Genomic DNA, 17600 nt, shown 5'->3' with positions numbered 1-17600 from the left:
GGTCACTCATAAATCCACTAGATTCTGCCCATTATATACAAGTAAATAATCTCCCTGAGAATCAATTCTGGAGAATTAATCCAGGACATTCAAACATGGCCTTAGTTATAACCTCCCCCCCCCGCCCCCACAAAAGAAAGAAAAAAAGAAAACAAAAGAAAAAAACCCAACAATACAAGGACGAATAAGTAATTTTCGGCATAAACCTACAAAACGGCCATTAAAACCTACATGAAAAAATGTTCATGACAACTTTGAAACAGACTTAAGGTATAAGCTAAAGTTTAAAAAGGAGTCAAATCGTATCTACCATATGGACATAATTACGTTTTTGTTCAAAGCATAGGAAACAAAACAACAACAAAAAGAATGAACCACAGTCAGAAGGGAGGGGTTGATCCTAGGCAGTGGGAGCATTTTTATTTTTCTGCTTGTTGACATTTTATATTTTTAATGAGCATAGGTTAATTCTCAACTAAATTAAATTCTCAATTAAAAAAAACCACTGTATTTAAAAGTATATATATATATATATATATATATATATATATATATATATAAAGAACTAACCTCCTGGAAAGTCCTAGTGCATTTTGGAATTGTTTCTGAGTCTGGCTTGGCCCACCCTCCTATTTTTGTCGTCATGTAGCCATGATCCCATGACCCAATAGCCCGGTGGCCTGTGGTAATCAAAGCTATTAAGTAACTTCCCTGAAGTTTTGAGGGTTTTGCCATTTTCTCCCGTACCTTATAAAGAGCCGTCAACAGGTTTTTGGCTTCATAAACTATCAGAAATTCAGTCTTCCTCTCAGCAGTCCATTTTCACAGAGTGATGTGGTGAAAACACAGGACCACACAAGCAAGGACTGGTTTCAATTGTCAAACATTCCCTGTTGTGTTTGGTTTCTTTCTTCTCCCTGATGGGCTCCACTAGAACTCATCCGTAAACTGCTGCTCGTGAAAGATTCCACAATCCAAATAGGGCCGCCCCCCACCACAGTGTATTCAGAACAGAAGTAGCCAGGTCACAAGCTTGCATCAACCAGTGATACCTAAGAATCCTTACCTAAGAGGAAACAGATGCCAGCTCAGTCACAGTGGACACAAAAATATCAAAGGACTCTTGTTACAATGTTCCAGTGGTCGGTACATACTTTTCAAGTTCTGTTCTAAAATATCTTGGCAGCATTTTACTCCAGGGATCCAGACAGGGGAAAGTCTGTTCTTGCATCATTACCAACAGCTTGGGGAAAGCCCAGCCCCTTCACACACAAACAGGGTTGGCTGCATTTGACTGCACAAAGCCAGCCAGGCTGGGACTCCTTAATATCTCATACCTTCTGTGATTATTCACTCAACACTACCTCTGAGATTTAGTGAAGAGCACAAAATACTACCACACCTTCAGACTGTAATACTACCACACGTTCAGAAGTACACCTAGTTGTTTTTTTTTTTTTTCTACCTCCTGTCAGCCCTGCTTTGGGGAACAGATTCAGTCAAATTCATTTCTGTAAAACAGTGCTGCTCCATATGACTGTACTGAAACCACATTAAAGGTCTCAACTGAGGGCTATCTGGATTACTAGAAAGACACTTCAAGAAACACAAAATCTCAAAACAGTGTGACGAGTGCAATATGAAGCCAGATGAACCCAAGAAGATGAAGAAGGAAAAAGCTGTAACGGTAGAGGAGGGACAGGGACATCTAAGGGGAATATAGATCGATGGATGATAAAGAAGTCAAGAGAAGAGAAAAAATAACAAACCTGGAACAAATTTCTATTCTCAAAGAAAAAGAAGCACCTCAATTTAAAAAAAAAAATGTTTTTTAACATTTATTTATTATTGAGAGACAGAGAGAGACAGAGCATGAGCATGGGAGGGGCAGAGAGAGGAGGAGACACAGAATCCGAAGCAGGCTCCAGGCTCTGAGCTGTCAGCACAGAGCCCCACGCGGGGCTCAAACCCACCAATCACCAGATCACGACCTGAGCCGAAGTCGGACGCTTAGCCGACTGAGCCACCCAGGCGCCCCAGAAGCACCTCAATTTTACTTCACTTTGGGTCTGCATCTGGGAGTATAAGTGGCACTGAGGGGCCCCAAACCTTCCAACAGGACTAAATTCACTTCGCCACAAATCGTTTCCTCACTCTCTCTCAGCCTTCCTCTCTCTTCCACCTTCCAGTGAAATTAAATGATCTCGCACATTTTACGTTTCGCATTGACTTCTTTTTAATTTTGACAAAATGAATCAGAACTGAGGAAAATAAAGTTAAAATACGAAACAAGACCAATCAGAAAAATATTTTCCAGAGATTGACAACTGCCTTGGCGGACCCCGCCTTTCCTAAGGTTTCCCTAGCTCTTGTTGGGGAGCCAAACAAACTCAATAAAAATGGACACCGTGATAAATAGTCTTCATCCTATCAGACTATGAGGAAACCCAAAAGAAGGGTATACATGGCTCCTCTTCCCTTAAGGAAATGAGAATTTCAAAATTCTACATGCATAAGCCCCAGCTAAGATTTTAAAGGATCTCAGAGAGCTGTTTTACAGTGAGAAAATGTATATTCTTGTGATAATGAAGAAAATGTGGAAGGAGGATACCCTAAGAATTTGTTACTCAAAATGTAGTCCATGGGAGCTTGCTCATGTAAAATCTTGGACATTACCCCAGATCTACTGAATCAGCATTTGCATTTTAGTAAGAGCTACAGCGTAGACATGTGTTCATTAAAGTTTTGAGAGGCACTTACCTAAAACCCTTCAGCCCCTGACACCCTCTGTTCAAACTGAATACAATATGGTTGAAAATGTTGGATGGGGTGAAAAGAAATCTAACTGCCTCAAATTGTATAGAGGCAAGATCAGCTTTCTTTTCTTATCAAAAAAAAAAAAAAAAAGGTGAAGCATTTCAAAAAGTAAAACAAAATTAAACAAGTACAGGAAGAAGGAAAATGGGGGTTTCAGTTACTGATAAGCTTGATATGAAGCAACAGACTGTGGTTTCAAAAAAATTGAAAAGCAAGCAAATAACAAAAGCAAGAGGCTGCATTAATAGACGCGTGGTATCTAGATCAGGAAGATGACCGCCCTACTGTGCCTCACACTTATCAAATCTTATCTTAAGTACATTCATCTCAAGCCATCATAATGAAGGATAATACAAACAAGAACATGTTCAGGAGAGAGGGTCCAGAGTAATGAAATTGAAGTCATGACACGGGATGGTGGTGGGGATTTTTTCGGAGGAACTGGAGTTGTTAAACCCAGTTACAAAAAGATTTGGTAAGGGGCGCCTGGGTGGCTCAGTCAGTTGGGCGTCCCACTTTGGCTCAGGGCATGATCTCACAGCTTGTGAGTTCAAGCCCTGCGTCGAGCTCTGTGCTGACAGCTCAGAGCCTGGAATAAATAAAACATTTAAAACATTAAAAAAAAAAAAAAAAGATTTGGGGAAAAGGGTTATAAGAGAATGTCATGAGGAAAGCACATGCTTGGTCTGTGGACAAGCAATCAAGAACCATTGGTTAAGATATTTGAGGACCATTCAAACCCCATAAATCCATTATTTATGGCCCTCAATGAAACTTTCAAAGTATCTTCTGCAAAAACCAACAAGGTAGAGGAACAGGTGCCATTCTCCTTGAATTACAGGAGAGCAAAACATGATTAATGACGGATCTTGATCTAGAATGAGGTTTTCTGAGCTTTGTCCAATATGTTTTCATACATATGGTTTCTTGTGACATTCCTACCTTGGTCATCATTACAGAAGAAAAGGGGCTAAAAGTGACCCCAAAAAATCATTTTTTTTTCTCCTATCCTATGGTCCAATCTGGTTGTCACTCGGCCTCATGGAGTACTGAGCGCCTGAAACATAGCTAAGTGGAACTGAAGAAATAAAATTTTATTTTCATTTAACTTAAGTTAATTGAAATAATAAATATAATTATTTATATTAAACTAATATTCAATTCAGTTATTGGAAAACTTTAAGTATATTTGAAACATTTTAGATATATGTCTACTTTTTCAACCGCATATGTTATAAAATTTAAACATTATTTCCAGTGACAATTTAACATCTTAATTAACATATGCTATAAGTGGAAAATACGCTGCAATATCAAATTATTTCATGAAAAAGACGAAAACTATTTCAGCATTTTGTATATTAATTACACATTAAAATATTTTAGATATATTGAGTTAAATAATATATATTATTAAAATTAATTTCCTATTTCTTTTTATTTTTGTAATATGTTTATTAAAAATGACAAATGTAGGGGCGCCTGGGTGGCTCAATTGGTTAAGTGTCCAACTTTGGCTCAGGTCATGATCTCACAGTTCGTGGGTTCAAGCCCCACATCGGGCTCTGGGCTGACAATTCAGAGCCTAGAGCCTGCTAAGGATTCTGTCTCTCTCTCTCTCTCTCTCTCTCTCTCTCTCTCTCTGCCCCTCCCCCATTCATGCTCTGTCTCTCTCTGTCTCAAAAAAATAAACGTTTAAAATAGTTTTTTTAAAGGATAAATGTGGCTCAGTTTATATTTCTATTAGACATCCCTGTTCTACGTTACTCTGAAGGAGCATATTATTTGTATTTCTTTGTTCATGTTCAAAAAAGAACTCAAACCCCTCCAAGCTGAGGTTGCCAGTAGTTGACTTTTCTATCAAGCATACCTTAAGAAGGAAATATAGGGGCACCCGGGCGGCTCAGTCAGTTAAGTGTCTGACTTTGGCTCAGGTCATGATCTCACGGTCCATGGGTTCTAGCCCCACATCTGGCTCTGTGCTGACAGCTCAGAGCCTCGAGCCTGTTTTGGATTCTGTATCTTCCTCTCTCTCTGCCCCTCCCCTGCTCACACTTGTCTCTCTCTCTCAAAAATAACTAAGCATTAAACAAAAATAATTTTTAAAAAAGGAGGAAAGATAAAGAAGGAAATATAGGGGCACCTGGGTGGCTCAGTCGGTTAAGTGTCTGACTCTTAATCTTGGCTCAGGTCATAATCTTGAGGTCCACACGCATCCGGCTCTGCACTGATGGTGTGGAGTTTGTTTGGTGTTCTGTCTCTCCCTCTTGCTCTGCCCTTACCCCACTCATGCTCGCTCTCTCTCTCTCTCTCTCTCTCAAAATAAATACACAGATTTTTTTAAAAAGAAGAAAAGATAAAAACTGCCAAGAAGAGCAAGATCCCCGGCATTGCTCTCTCCTTGTGTCCCCTCCAGATTTAAGCAGAGCCTCATTCTTAGAAACAGTTTCCCTGCTGGAAGACACTCCCAAACAAGGAAATGGGACACTTCTGGAACATGTTAAATACAGGAAGAAATTCCTTCTCTTTTCTGCTTTTGTTTCAGACGCGTGGCCATCCCTCAGGTGGTTGCCCTATTTTGCTATTGCCCTAGTTGCCTTTGGTGGGACTGGTCACAGAGAAGACCGTTACCCTGTTCCTTCTGTCCTTCACAGGAAAAGAGGTACATACCAAACTGCATACACTCGAAAGCCTGTGTCAGAAATGAAATTACAGATAGCCTGGCCCTTCCCATCTCTCTCAAATTAACGAAGAGCTCAAAATTTGCATTCATGGTTTAAGAAATGAGAGTACAATACATCATTTCTTCCCTCTTCTTCTTCGCCTGGCTAGCTCCTGCTAGTCAACTGAGGCTTCTCTCTTTCAGGAAACCTTCACAAATCCAACTGTTAAGTCAAAATGTCCTTTTCTCTATTTCAGTCATTTCCTGTGCCTCCTCCTTTCATATTCTTCACCACTCTCTAGGTTAAAGGTCCCCTAGAACCTGCTGAGGTGTGTTTCCCCATCATTGCCTGACATTCTCAAGGTAAAGGCCAACCTGCAAAGGACATCTTGACTCTGGAGTCTAACTAGTTTGTGGGCCTGGAAAGAAGCAAGGAGCTAGCCTAGGGTCTACTACAGTGCTTAGCTAACCTCACCCATTCATATGCCACCTTCGTGTTTTCTGCCACACCTGAGATCCTCCAGAACTCTTTTAATGTTTGTCTTTAAATCAACACACACTTGTAATGTAAATAAATGCGTTTAAAGAAGAATTAGGGGTGCCCGGGTGGCTCAGTCCATGAAGCATCCAACTCTTTTTTTTTTTTTTTAATTTTTTTTTTCAACGTTTATTTATTTTTGGGACAGAGAGAGACAGAGCATGAACGGGGGAGGGGCAGAGAGAGAGGGAGACACAGAATCGGAAACAGGCTCCAGGCTCTGAGCCATCAGCCCAGAGCCTGACGCGGGGCTCGAACTCCCGGACCGCGAGATCGTGACCTGGCTGAAGTCGGACGCTTAACTGACTGCGCCACCCAGGCGCCCCAACATCCAACTCTTGATTTTGGCTCAGGTCATGATCCCAGAGTCATGGGATTGAACCCCACATCAGGCTCCATGCTAATTGTGGAGCCTGCTTGGGGTTCTCTCTCTCTCTCTCTCTCTCTGCCCCTCTCCTCTGCTTGTGGTCTCTCTCTCTCTCTAAAATAAAAAATAAAAATTTTAAAATGAAGAAGAATTAAAGACATTACAGAAACTTTATATCATTGCATCAGTGGAAATGAATGTTCTTCCTATGCATTAAAAATATGTAACAATCGGGGTGCCTAGGTGGCTCAGTCGGTTAAGCGTCCGACTTCGGCTCAGGTCACGATCTCGCGGTCCGTGAGTTCCAGCCCCGCGTCGGGCTCTGGGCTGATGGCTCAGAGCCTGGAGCCTGCTTCAGATTCTGTGTCTCCCTCTCTCTGCCCCTCCCCCGTTCATGCTCTGTCTCTCTCTGTCTCAAAAATAAAAATAAACATTAAAAAAAAAAAAAACGTAACAATCAAGGGGCACCTGAGTGGCTCAGTCAGTTCACCTTCTGGCTTCGGCTCAGATCATGGTCTCGTGTTCGTGGGTTCAAGCCCCACATCGGGCTCTGTGCTGCCAGCTTGGAGCCCGGAGCCTCCTTTGAATTCTGGGTCTCCCTCTCTCTCTGCCCCTCCCCTGCTCATGCTCTGTCTCTGTCTCTAATAAAATAAAACGTTAAAAAAATATTTTTAACTATATAACAATAAAAATAAAAGATTTATCCATGTAGCATCTAAAATCCTCTCTTTTACCACCAACAGTGTGCCCATGAAATGGAGGAACAATGGTCTAGAATGTCAGTGGCAGACCAGATGAAAGTCTAATGTGCGGACTGGAGCCTATGAAATTTCATGGCAAACTGATCCATATGTTTTAGGAGACCAGATAACGCTTTCTCTGAGCCACGGCCCACAGAGAGTGCTGATCCTCTCTCTGAACTCAGAGCTGAGGATGGTGGGGGAGGTAGGGGGCGGGAAATAGGGAAGCACAGATATCCAGTAAAGCCCAAGAAAAGCAAAAACGATCCCCCAAACTCATTCCCCACCCCACTCCACTGCCAGCTTCCAGCTTCCAGCTTCCAGCAGTGGTATCTGCCTGAGCAACATATTAAGAGTCTTGGGATGGATGAAGACTTTACTGGGGAGGCAAAAGGAAACAAGTATATGAAGTCTGAGGTTTAGACTTCGAGTGTGCTGTGTATCCCAAAGTGACCAGGTAGGTTTCTCAAGTGCTTTACGCAAACCTCCCTCCCCAACCTCTTTCATCAAAGATCATATCTAGTGATAATTTCAAAATCCCCTTTAAACCAGGTTCTGCAGACAAAATCAATTCGGCTTGACTTTTTCTTCTAAGTCTTCTTTCTTCTTTGGGACTACTGTTTTTATCAGTATCATATAGTTGCTCTTTGGCCAAGCATACGAGATGAAACAAAACTCCTCCTTTTGGAAATAGGATCTTAAAATTCCAAAACCTCAAATTTTATTAAAATCCTGTAGTTGTGTATAATGACTTTAGGTCTAGACCACAGTTTAGTTTTACATACATCGTCTTATTTCAGTCAACTCTCAAGTTGAAACAGAAAGAATGTGTTTTTTAAAAAGCTAAATTAAATAAACAAATTAAAAAAAATTTTTTAATGCTTATTTATTTTTGAGGGGCGGGGGGGGCAAAGAGAGAGGGAGACAAAGAATCCAAAGCAGGCTCCAGGCTCTGAGCTATCAACACAGATCTCACGATCCGTGAGATCATGACCAGAGCTGAAGGTGGACAGTTTAACTGACTGAGCCACCCAGGTGCCCCAAACATAAATTTTATATAATATATCTATAGGCAGTTAAGATGGTAAAGAGAGCTTCTGGTAGCTGAATGGGTAAGCGACAGTTTCCTTTATACCAAACAAAACTAAGGGGCTGCAAACAGGTTATTTTAGAGGCAGGTTTCCAAGAAATGTCAATCACTCTCAGTTAACAGAAAGTTACACCCATATATTCTTAGAAATCTCTCAGTTCTCTCCTCACTACAGAGTGCTATGGTAATTTTCCTCTTTGAGGTGGTGTATATTAAATACACGTGGCTTGATCTGAAAATGTTAGGGGATTTTTGCAGTTTCCCAGCTTAGATGCACAGATACTATTAGAAATATTAAAAAAAAAAAAGAAATATTTAGCAGAAGAAAGTAAAGGCTTGACACATGTCCCAGATAATCTTTTGAATAGTTAAAATATTGTCCTAAAAATTAATAGTTCCTTAGAAGGAAACAATTATTTTCTTGGTAGAAAAAAATAAGTTGACAATAGTTATCTATTTTCAACAGTATAGTGGTTCTAACTCTTTTGCTGGAAACATTTGACAAATACTGCTTTTCTGGAACCCTTTTATAAAGTACAAAGGCAGTGTTAGTTAGCCTTACAGAAATTAATAAACAGAGAAAAGATGGGGCGCCTGGGTGGCTCAGCTGGTTAAGCGTCCGACTTCGGCTCAGGTCATGATCTCACGGTTTGTGAGTTCCAGCCCCGCGTCGGGCTCTGTGCTGACAGCTCAGAGCCTGGGGCCTGCTTCGGATTCTGTGTCTCCCTCTCTCTCTGCCCCTCCCCCGCTTGTTCCCTGTCTCTCTCTGTCTCTCAAATATGAATAAATGTAAAAAATTGTTTTTTAAATAATAAATAAAATAAAATAGAGAAAAGAATTATTTTAATAAGTGGTAGAGGCCAATGGATATAAAATAATGTATATTGTGTAAAAAAAAAAGGAAAGGTATATAACCATATTAATTTTTAAGGTTAATTGTACCATATTAACATGAACTTTCACATTCATGTTTTCTATCACAAAGACTTTAATATTCACTATCTCCTTTTAGTTTCTATAAAATAGGATTGCAATATTATGTTCACTTAGCTATGAAGATATAGAAATCTAGAGAGGTTAAATAACATTCATAGAGTTACAAAGCACAGTAGTAAGTTAAGCTGGGACAACCTGGGACTTTTATCCTCTGGCCAAGTGAAATTATCAAACTGTGGTTTGTCTTCATTCTGTATATTGACCTTACAAGTTAGGCTGTCTTGTGCGCCTGTCATTTTCCTTCTTTGGAACCTAATAATTCACTTGACCACAGTTCAAACGAAACCCCACTCATACACTATTATCTAATAACATTTACTTGGGCTCTGTGCTGGGCAATCCCTTGAGAGAGATACAATTATTCCCATTTTACTGATGACAAAACGAAGGCTTAAAGAACTTACATCACGTGTGCAGGGTCACACTGGCCAACGTGGTTAGAGAGGAGACAGCACCTGGCTCCAGCAAGCTGCCCAGCCGGCGTCTTTGCCCCTTCCCCAGACTCAGGTGGAGCTGCAGAACTCCGGGTCACTGTGCAGCTGACAGAACTGTTTGTGGACAGGCTAAGAAACGGACTACAAGCTAAAAAATTACTTGGGTGAATCACATTAATTGCTATATGACAAAAAAAAATTATCCAAAAGAGTTCATCAACCATTAAGTGCTTATAATATCATACAAAGAAAAATGTTAGTAAATTGTTCCCAAACTTGGAGACAACCACTCTTAAAGGACCCAGAGGTGGGTTTCCTGGGTGGTTCAGTCGCTTAAGCATCTGACTTCGGCTCAGGTCATGATCTCACGGTTTGTGAGTTTGAGCCCCACATCCGGCTTTGGGCTGACAGCTAAGAGCCTGGAGCCTGCTTTGGATTCTGTGTCTCTCTCTCTCTCTCTGCCCCTCCCCTGCTCATGCTCTGTCTCTGTCTCTCTCTCTCTCTCTCTCTCTCTCTCAATAACAAATAAACGTTAAAAAAAAATTTTTTTTAAAGGACCCAAAGGTATCCACAGTGATAGGTATGGTGCTGATCTTCTAAAGACTTATGATTCAACCCCAATTCTGTTTCAAACGGAAATGTATTTCCAACCTGCCTGTGTTCCTCAGGACTCTGCTCTATGCCTCCCTCTGAGTGCCGACAACAGCCTAACTTCTCCTACTGATGCACAGAGTCAAGCCGAGCCCTCTCTCTAACCCTGCTCTTGTTTGGGATCACACGTTCCCTGGATTGTTTGGGGCTACAAACAATATCAAATTGCATCTGAGAATACAAAAGTATGTAAGTAATACTGACTAGAAATAACTACTCTCTTTTGCAACCCCTAGCCCATGATCAGTGTTCAGTAAATATTTGTGGCATTGAACCCAATAATATCAAAAATAATCCAGAAGGAAGGTTAGCCCAGAATATGTAGGAATATGTAAGATCCACCATGGGTAATTGAACATTGAGTGTACTTCTTCTTCAAATCATAGAAATGGAAGAGGAATTAAAGATAATTACATCCCATGAGCAACTCAGGCCCAGAGATACACCCAAGGTCACAATGATGATTAGTGGCAAATAGACCATGAAGCGATGCTCTTTCTGCAATGTTGTCACTTGGAAATGTCATTTTAAAACTAAACTCAGTCACACTCTCAAATATGTGGTTCCCTCAAAACAGATCCCTAGATACATGTATATTTAGGTCTTCACAAGCATATGCTTTTTAAATGCTGGATATTCCTAAATCTGGCCTCTGAGTCAAGAGACCTCAGTTTTAGTCTCAGTTTTTGACTAACCACTTGATAGTGAGTCACTTTAGCGTACTGAAAATTAGTCTCCTGAACTGTAAATTAAGAGGCCAAATATATCTATTAGGTTGCAAATGACCAAAAATATATACATGCATATAATTTATATGTACATATATATGTACATTTATACATATATATTATATATATATGTATCAAACTGACTTCAGCAAAAAATGCAAACTGACTTATCTCTTGTAACTGAAGAATTTAGAAATGCACCTGTTTCAGGTGTGGCTTAATCCAGCGGCTTGAATAACGTCACCAGGATCTAATTTTCTCCCATCTCTCTCTTATGTTCCTATAAACTGGCTCTGCTTTCAGGCCCCGTGTGTCACAAGATGGCTGTCAGCTACTGTAGGCCTATGTGCTCCCAACTCAAGTCCTTTGGGTCAGGCAAAGTCAACAACTACACTGGACAAAATACCTTTTAGGTCACTTACATGTGCATTGATTTCTGGTTCTGTGAGCTTCTGTTAATGTCTATCTTAGGGTATAAGAATAAGTTAACTGTTTGGAGGAAACTTAGACTCCTACTGCCATTGCCATGACAAATAACAGGCACTTCATCATGTGCCCCACGCTTTAGTTCTGCCCGACTGTAGCTTCTTCCCTGTACTCTGTCGTCACAGGTCCCTCTGCCCTTGTACACAGTCTTCCCTCTGTCTTAGATGCCTTGATTCTTCCTTATCTCTCCGAAAAGTGTTAATACCCACTGCACCAAACTTTTCCCTGGGAAATCTTCCCTGATTACAGCCCTCCCCTCAAGTGAAACTGACCACTCGATTGTACTTAAACCTTCTCACTTACCTTGAAGGGCATGCATATCATATTGTACAGTGTTCACATGTTTGCATATCTTCTCCAAGGATTATTGGCATTTGAAAGGCAGGAACATCCTTATTCAACTTTACATCCTCAGGACCACATGCAATGCCTGAAACATAGCAATCATTTGATAAACATTAATGATTCAATCAATGAATCAATGAACTTTAGTTCCTCCAAACTAGAACATTACTGACTCCCATTTTGTCCCTAAAACATACAATTATGCTCTAAAACCCCACCTTTCAGGTTCTTTGAATGAACCACACTTTCTCAAATCCAAGTTTGTGCATACTGTCGTATCTGCCTAGAATATCCTTCTCCCACTCCCTGCCTGATTGCCCAGTGTCACCTAATCAAATTTTCTTTTCCTTCAGCTCACAGTTCCTCAGGAATACCTCCCGTGATCTCTTGAATTCAATTACACCCCCGTGCATCCTGAACTTTTCCTTCCCTGACCCTTTTCACACCTACAGTTATTTGTTCAATGTTTGCCTTCCTTGACTGACTATAAGGTCCATGAGGGCCGGGACCTACTGTCTTCACCAGCTGTGAACAGGAAAACAGGACTGTGGAGTAGTCTGATTCAGTTTGGAAGAATGAAGAAAAGGAGAATAGAAACAGATTCTGGACACTTGCCCATCTCCACTGACTCCTTTACCTTCTTCATCTGGACCCCAAACATACAGCCGGCTTTTGGACTTGGTGTTTTATAGCTGGAATATGGAACATTAAAGCCTGTTTCTTCTTATTTAAGATTATAAGACATTTTAGGCTCCTTTCTCGGTAGATCATTGTAGTCTTTTCAAAAAACAATCCAATCAATAAGTATTATGGAACTCCTGTGGCAGCACGGAGAACTCTGTGGCCAGAGATGCTTTAGCCTGCCTTCGTATCTCACGTCTCACATCCTTCCTAGACACGTGGCTGCTTGTGTGTGTGTTCATCCTTTTCAGTTTCTTTTTATTTTCATTTTAAAATTTTTTAACTTTATTTTTGAGAGAGAGAGAGACAGAGAGAGTGAGTGGGGAAGGGGCAGAGAGCGCGGGAGAGAGAGAATCTCAAGCAGGTTCCACACTGTCAGCACAGAGCCCGGTGTGGGCCCAAACTCACAGACGGTGAGATCGTGACCCGGAGCCGAAACCAAGCATCAGACACGTAACCAACTGAGCTACCCAGGCGCCCCTTTTTCAGTTTCTTTTTAAATCGGCACTCTGTGATCACAGGAACACACTTCGGTGGTGCGTTAGGTGAGAAAGTTGAGATACTTGCTTACATGACTCAACCCAGCTCATGTTTTCTCTGAAGCTTCATTTATTCCCTCCCTCATTCTGACCACACCATTTTGGCAACACCACTAAGTACTGAAGATGGCAATGATTAAGTCCAGTCTCCTAAATAAAAGATGCACTATACATCTGTCTGTTTATAGTAAGAAAAATCCATGCTACGATCTGTCTGAACATAACAGCCTGTACCATTCCACAAGGAACACTCATGCTAAATTTTCCCTGACTTACAAAAAAAAGGAGGATTCAAAAATTCTGTGCATCCTTGGAAACTGGGATCAGCTTTCTTCCAAAGCTGATTCTAGAGAAGGAGACTCTAACAAAAGTCCTCACCTCCTAAATCCCTATGCTTTGAGGGGAACACCCCAGGCAGTTTGGAGTGACGTGATAAAGGATAAGCATAGAGTTTGGGGAATTCTCAAGAAGTCAGAAGAGCAGCATTACCAAGGCAGAAAATGTAAGTTGAGCGAGAATTTTAAACACATTAATGTTTACCTAGTAAATGTCAACTCTTCGCCACCCAGATGGTGCTGTAAAGGAAGTCAGGGGAGATTCAAATGGATAAAATCAGAATTTCTGGAGAGAAGTCAACATGAGCGATCTGAGAAAGAAGGCACTGGGAGGTCACCAGCCTTCCAGGGGAGGATTCAAAGCCTCAGACAAAATCAGTGACAGTTCAAAGAACTTCTGTCTCTAGGCGATTCTCCAAGGCAGTTTCTACCTGAAGGCCCAAAATGGCCCTTATTCCAGAATGAAGAGGCAGGGGTATGAGCCCACCCAGCATAGAATACATACATCACATAATGTTGTAAGCTAAGAGAGAAAAGGGAACATATAACCGAGTTTTCTTCTCTCGAGACGAAATCACATTTTACTAAAAATAATCTGGGCACTTCTTCCTCGTTTACCAAGCGTGTCGTATCGCGCTGCACGATAGAGATAGGTGCACCCCATTACTCTAAGGCATGTGGTTTCTGCAGAAAAACAGTCTCCATGTCCCAGGCCGTGAAAGGAAAACAAAATCACCATCTGTAGGAAAGTGATGATAGAACAAAGCTAATGAACCTGCTTGGAAATTACCCTTTAAAAAGTCTATTCCACCACAGAAGCTGCCTTTCCCCTTCCAAGAATATCCAACATCTAAAAACTCGAGTACAGTGTCAGTTCAATTTCAAAGGGAGCTAGGAAATACTCAGAAAGGAATGCCTTTCTCTTGGTTAGAATCAAAGCTGCCTCTCTCCGTGAAAGATTTTAGACAGTTTCAAACTGCAATTCTCAGAGTCTAGCACCACTTTCCTGTGGATGTCTTCTGTCAACTCATCCAGGGGAACCTGGCAATCTTGGCTTAAGGCATGCCAGTCAGCTCAGCTCTGCAAATGAGCCAGGAGCTGGAGGCGTTCTTAAGCCTGGAGCAAGGAACTTGGTGGGTGGTCTAGAAGGGAATCCAGGCTTTGTAACAGAAAGATACAGAGATGGAGCTTCTGGCCATGAGAAGCTGCTGAGGGAGACCAACTCCAGGAAAGATGCCAGTCCACATCAAGACTACATAATCACCGAAGAGAATCAGCCCAGGTGCCAGCCCAACGCTATAAATAAAGAATCTTGGCTTTATCAACGGGAAGCTCTTATTATCCTAGGGAATATGTTACACATACACAGATGAGCACACAGAGAAATACATCAAAGGTGTGGGTAACAATAAAACTTAACATACATCTAGCAATTACAGTTTTTAAAGTGCCTTTCCACAAATGACTTCACTGAATCTTCTCAGCTCCAGGGATGGAAGAAAGGCAGATATTTTATTATCCTGATCGCTGTGGCCGCCTTTCGGCTTTATCATGAGGCTAGAGATGAGATGTTAAGTGGAAACTATCTTGCATGTGGCCACTCATCACATCATGAGACCACCCCAGGGATAAGAGGCCTGATCCCTCCACCCTGCACACAGGAGACAGACCATGCTCACATCTTTCATGACCCCAGTTCCCACACAGTGAGCCCACCCACACATGACTGGGCCAGATCCCACCTCAGACCTTCAGACATCTTTGTCACCAAATGACTCACTCCGTCTTTGGAATATCTGTGGTCAATTAATTTCAATCAAGGTTTCCACTCCTATAATCCTCCTATGCCAGAAGAAGGCCAGTTTACCTCCCCTGTTCTTAACCCCTTAATTTCTGCACTTCCTCTCTCTGGCTTCTCTCTTCAAACCACTATGCCTTCGGGAATCTCCTTACTTTATGTAAAAGGAAAAAAAAAAACTTAAAAGCAAAACATCTCCCCACATTATGCTATGTATTTCACCTCCCATAGAACTAAGGGTAGGAGTGACAAGCTATGAGCTCTTTGATCTACTTTAGAACCCACCAGAATTCCACTCTCTGGTATCCATGCCATCTGATTATACTACCATGTACAATTCTACGTTTTCTATCATCTGCTGACCTTCTGGTTACATTCGTTAGGACAGGACACTCCTCTTTCCTCCTCAACCCCACTCCTGCCCACATCTAGAAAACTTCAGTATCTCTGCGGGCAATCCACCCAACACCTTCAATCAACTGTTCCTTGACCTCAAATACACAATAACAATCTGCTTTCACTCAGCTTAGACTCCCCCACACTGCCAGGGAAACATCCTGAACTTTGTCATCACCAAGAATGGCTCCACACCCAAAATCTTAACTGCAAACATTGCATTCTCTGACCCAGATGCCTTTCAGGATCCTCCCTTGCACACACCTAGTCCTCAAACTCACTGAGTCCTTCAGTTCCTGAGTCTTAATTTCCCCCACAGTCTCTCAGCCTTCCTCTAAAGAAACTACAAACAGTTGGGCATATGAACCACTCACCACCAGTGTCCTCAAATCCATACATGTATCTCCCTGTATTGTATTTATCGGGCCAACTCCCAACATAGGGTCAATGTCATCCTGGTACCTCAAAGCAGAACACTCCTGAAGAAAATGTTATAACCACTCAGATTATGGTCATGACAAACATATGGCATCTGATTTTAGAACTTCAATACATCTCCTCAATCCTTTCACTTGATCAACTGTCCTTCCTACTTTCCTTGGCCATTATTTGAAACCTAAGTATCTCTATTGAGGACCTCTATCAGAGCCTGCCTCCCTACTCTAAGCAAACAACATAATCGTTTTCTTCACTGATAGAAAAAGGATGTCCAGAAATGTAAGAGGAAAATTGTGGTATCGTAAGAGCAAACTTGCTTTGAAGAATCTTCTACCCTATGAGGCTATTAAAGAGAAAATTTCTCAACCCTCACCCTAGGCTCTCTTGTCTCCTCATTTTCAGAAGTATATATCATCTACTACGATAGCTCCAATTATCTCTTTTATGCAAAGGACTCTGAAGTCTCTATTAATCAGTCCAGACCTCTGTCCTAGATATCATTAAAACTTCATGGGGTGCCTGGGTGGCTCAGTCGGTTAAGCGTCTGACTTCGGCTCAGGTCACGATCCCGCGGTTCATGGGTTTGAGCCCCACATTGGGCTCTGTGCTGGCAGCTCAGAGCCTGGAGCTTGCTTCGGATTCTGTGTCTCCCTCTCTCTCTGCCCCTCCCCCACTCATGGGTCTCTCTGTCTCAGAAATAAACATAAAAATTTTTAAAATAAATAAACATTTTTTAATTTTTTTTGAAATTAAATAATAAAATTAAAACTTCAACTCAAAATTTCCACTTATATATCTATCAACAAAGCACCTCAGATCCTCATGTCCAAAACTGACATTTGACATCTTTCTCTGTATGTCCATCTCTCTGTGTGGTTCTCTCTCTCTCTCTCTGTCACACACACACACACACACACACTCATCATTTCTCTTATCTCCTCCTGAATAAAAGGCATCACCACCCAGTTGCCTGAGATAGAAACCTGGTAGTCATCCTGCCTCCTCCCTCTGCCTCACCCAATCATCAACAATATCTACTAATATTATCTCCTGCCTTCCCTCAAATCCAATTACTTCCCCCTGTTCAAATAATGAACGACAACCTAGTTCAAATAAGGAAACTAGGGCTGAAAGAGAGGTTAAGACATTGCACAATGTCACCACAATTAGTATGACAAGGCCACCTCAGACTCCATCTGCTTCCAAAACCTGCTGAAACTAGAGAATACTGTCTCACTTGGGGAACTCTCAGAGCCAAAGATATCTCCAGAAATACATATTAGACTATTCCAACCACAAGATGGTCCAGATCCCAAGTGAAGAAGGCACTGGGGGGTTATCAGCTTTGCAGGGAAGCACTTAGAGCCTCAAACAAAACCAATAGTTCAGAGAACTTCTGTGTTCAGATTTTCCTTGGGGTAGTTTTCTACAGAAAGACCAAAAAATGGGCCTGTGACCAGAAGGAAGAGATAGGGGTACAAACTGATGCTGAATAAAAAAAAGCCATTGATGTGACCATGGATGAGCATGTGTCATGAATGAGAATAATCCTTGTTTTT

The 17600-nt window shown here is 41.5% G+C and overlaps 1 long non-coding RNA gene across 1 annotated transcript in view; it reads right to left on the bottom strand.

The window, feature by feature from the left end:
• Positions 1-17600, bottom strand: part of LOC116738437 — a 123203-nt gene that overhangs the window by 67390 nt on the left and 38213 nt on the right. The window contains exons 6-7 of the long non-coding RNA XR_004344382.1: positions 11813-11939; positions 9615-9785 (exon numbers count right to left, since the gene is read on the bottom strand). This is a non-coding gene — a long non-coding RNA (uncharacterized LOC116738437). The remainder of the gene's footprint in view (positions 1-9614; positions 9786-11812; positions 11940-17600) is intronic.

This window comes from Lynx canadensis, chromosome D4, assembly GCF_007474595.2.
Source record: "Lynx canadensis isolate LIC74 chromosome D4, mLynCan4.pri.v2, whole genome shotgun sequence".
In the NCBI taxonomy this organism is placed as follows: domain Eukaryota; kingdom Metazoa; phylum Chordata; class Mammalia; order Carnivora; family Felidae; genus Lynx; species Lynx canadensis.
The sequence above is the reverse complement of the archived record's forward strand: the minus strand, read 5'-3'. Positions and strand labels throughout refer to the sequence as shown.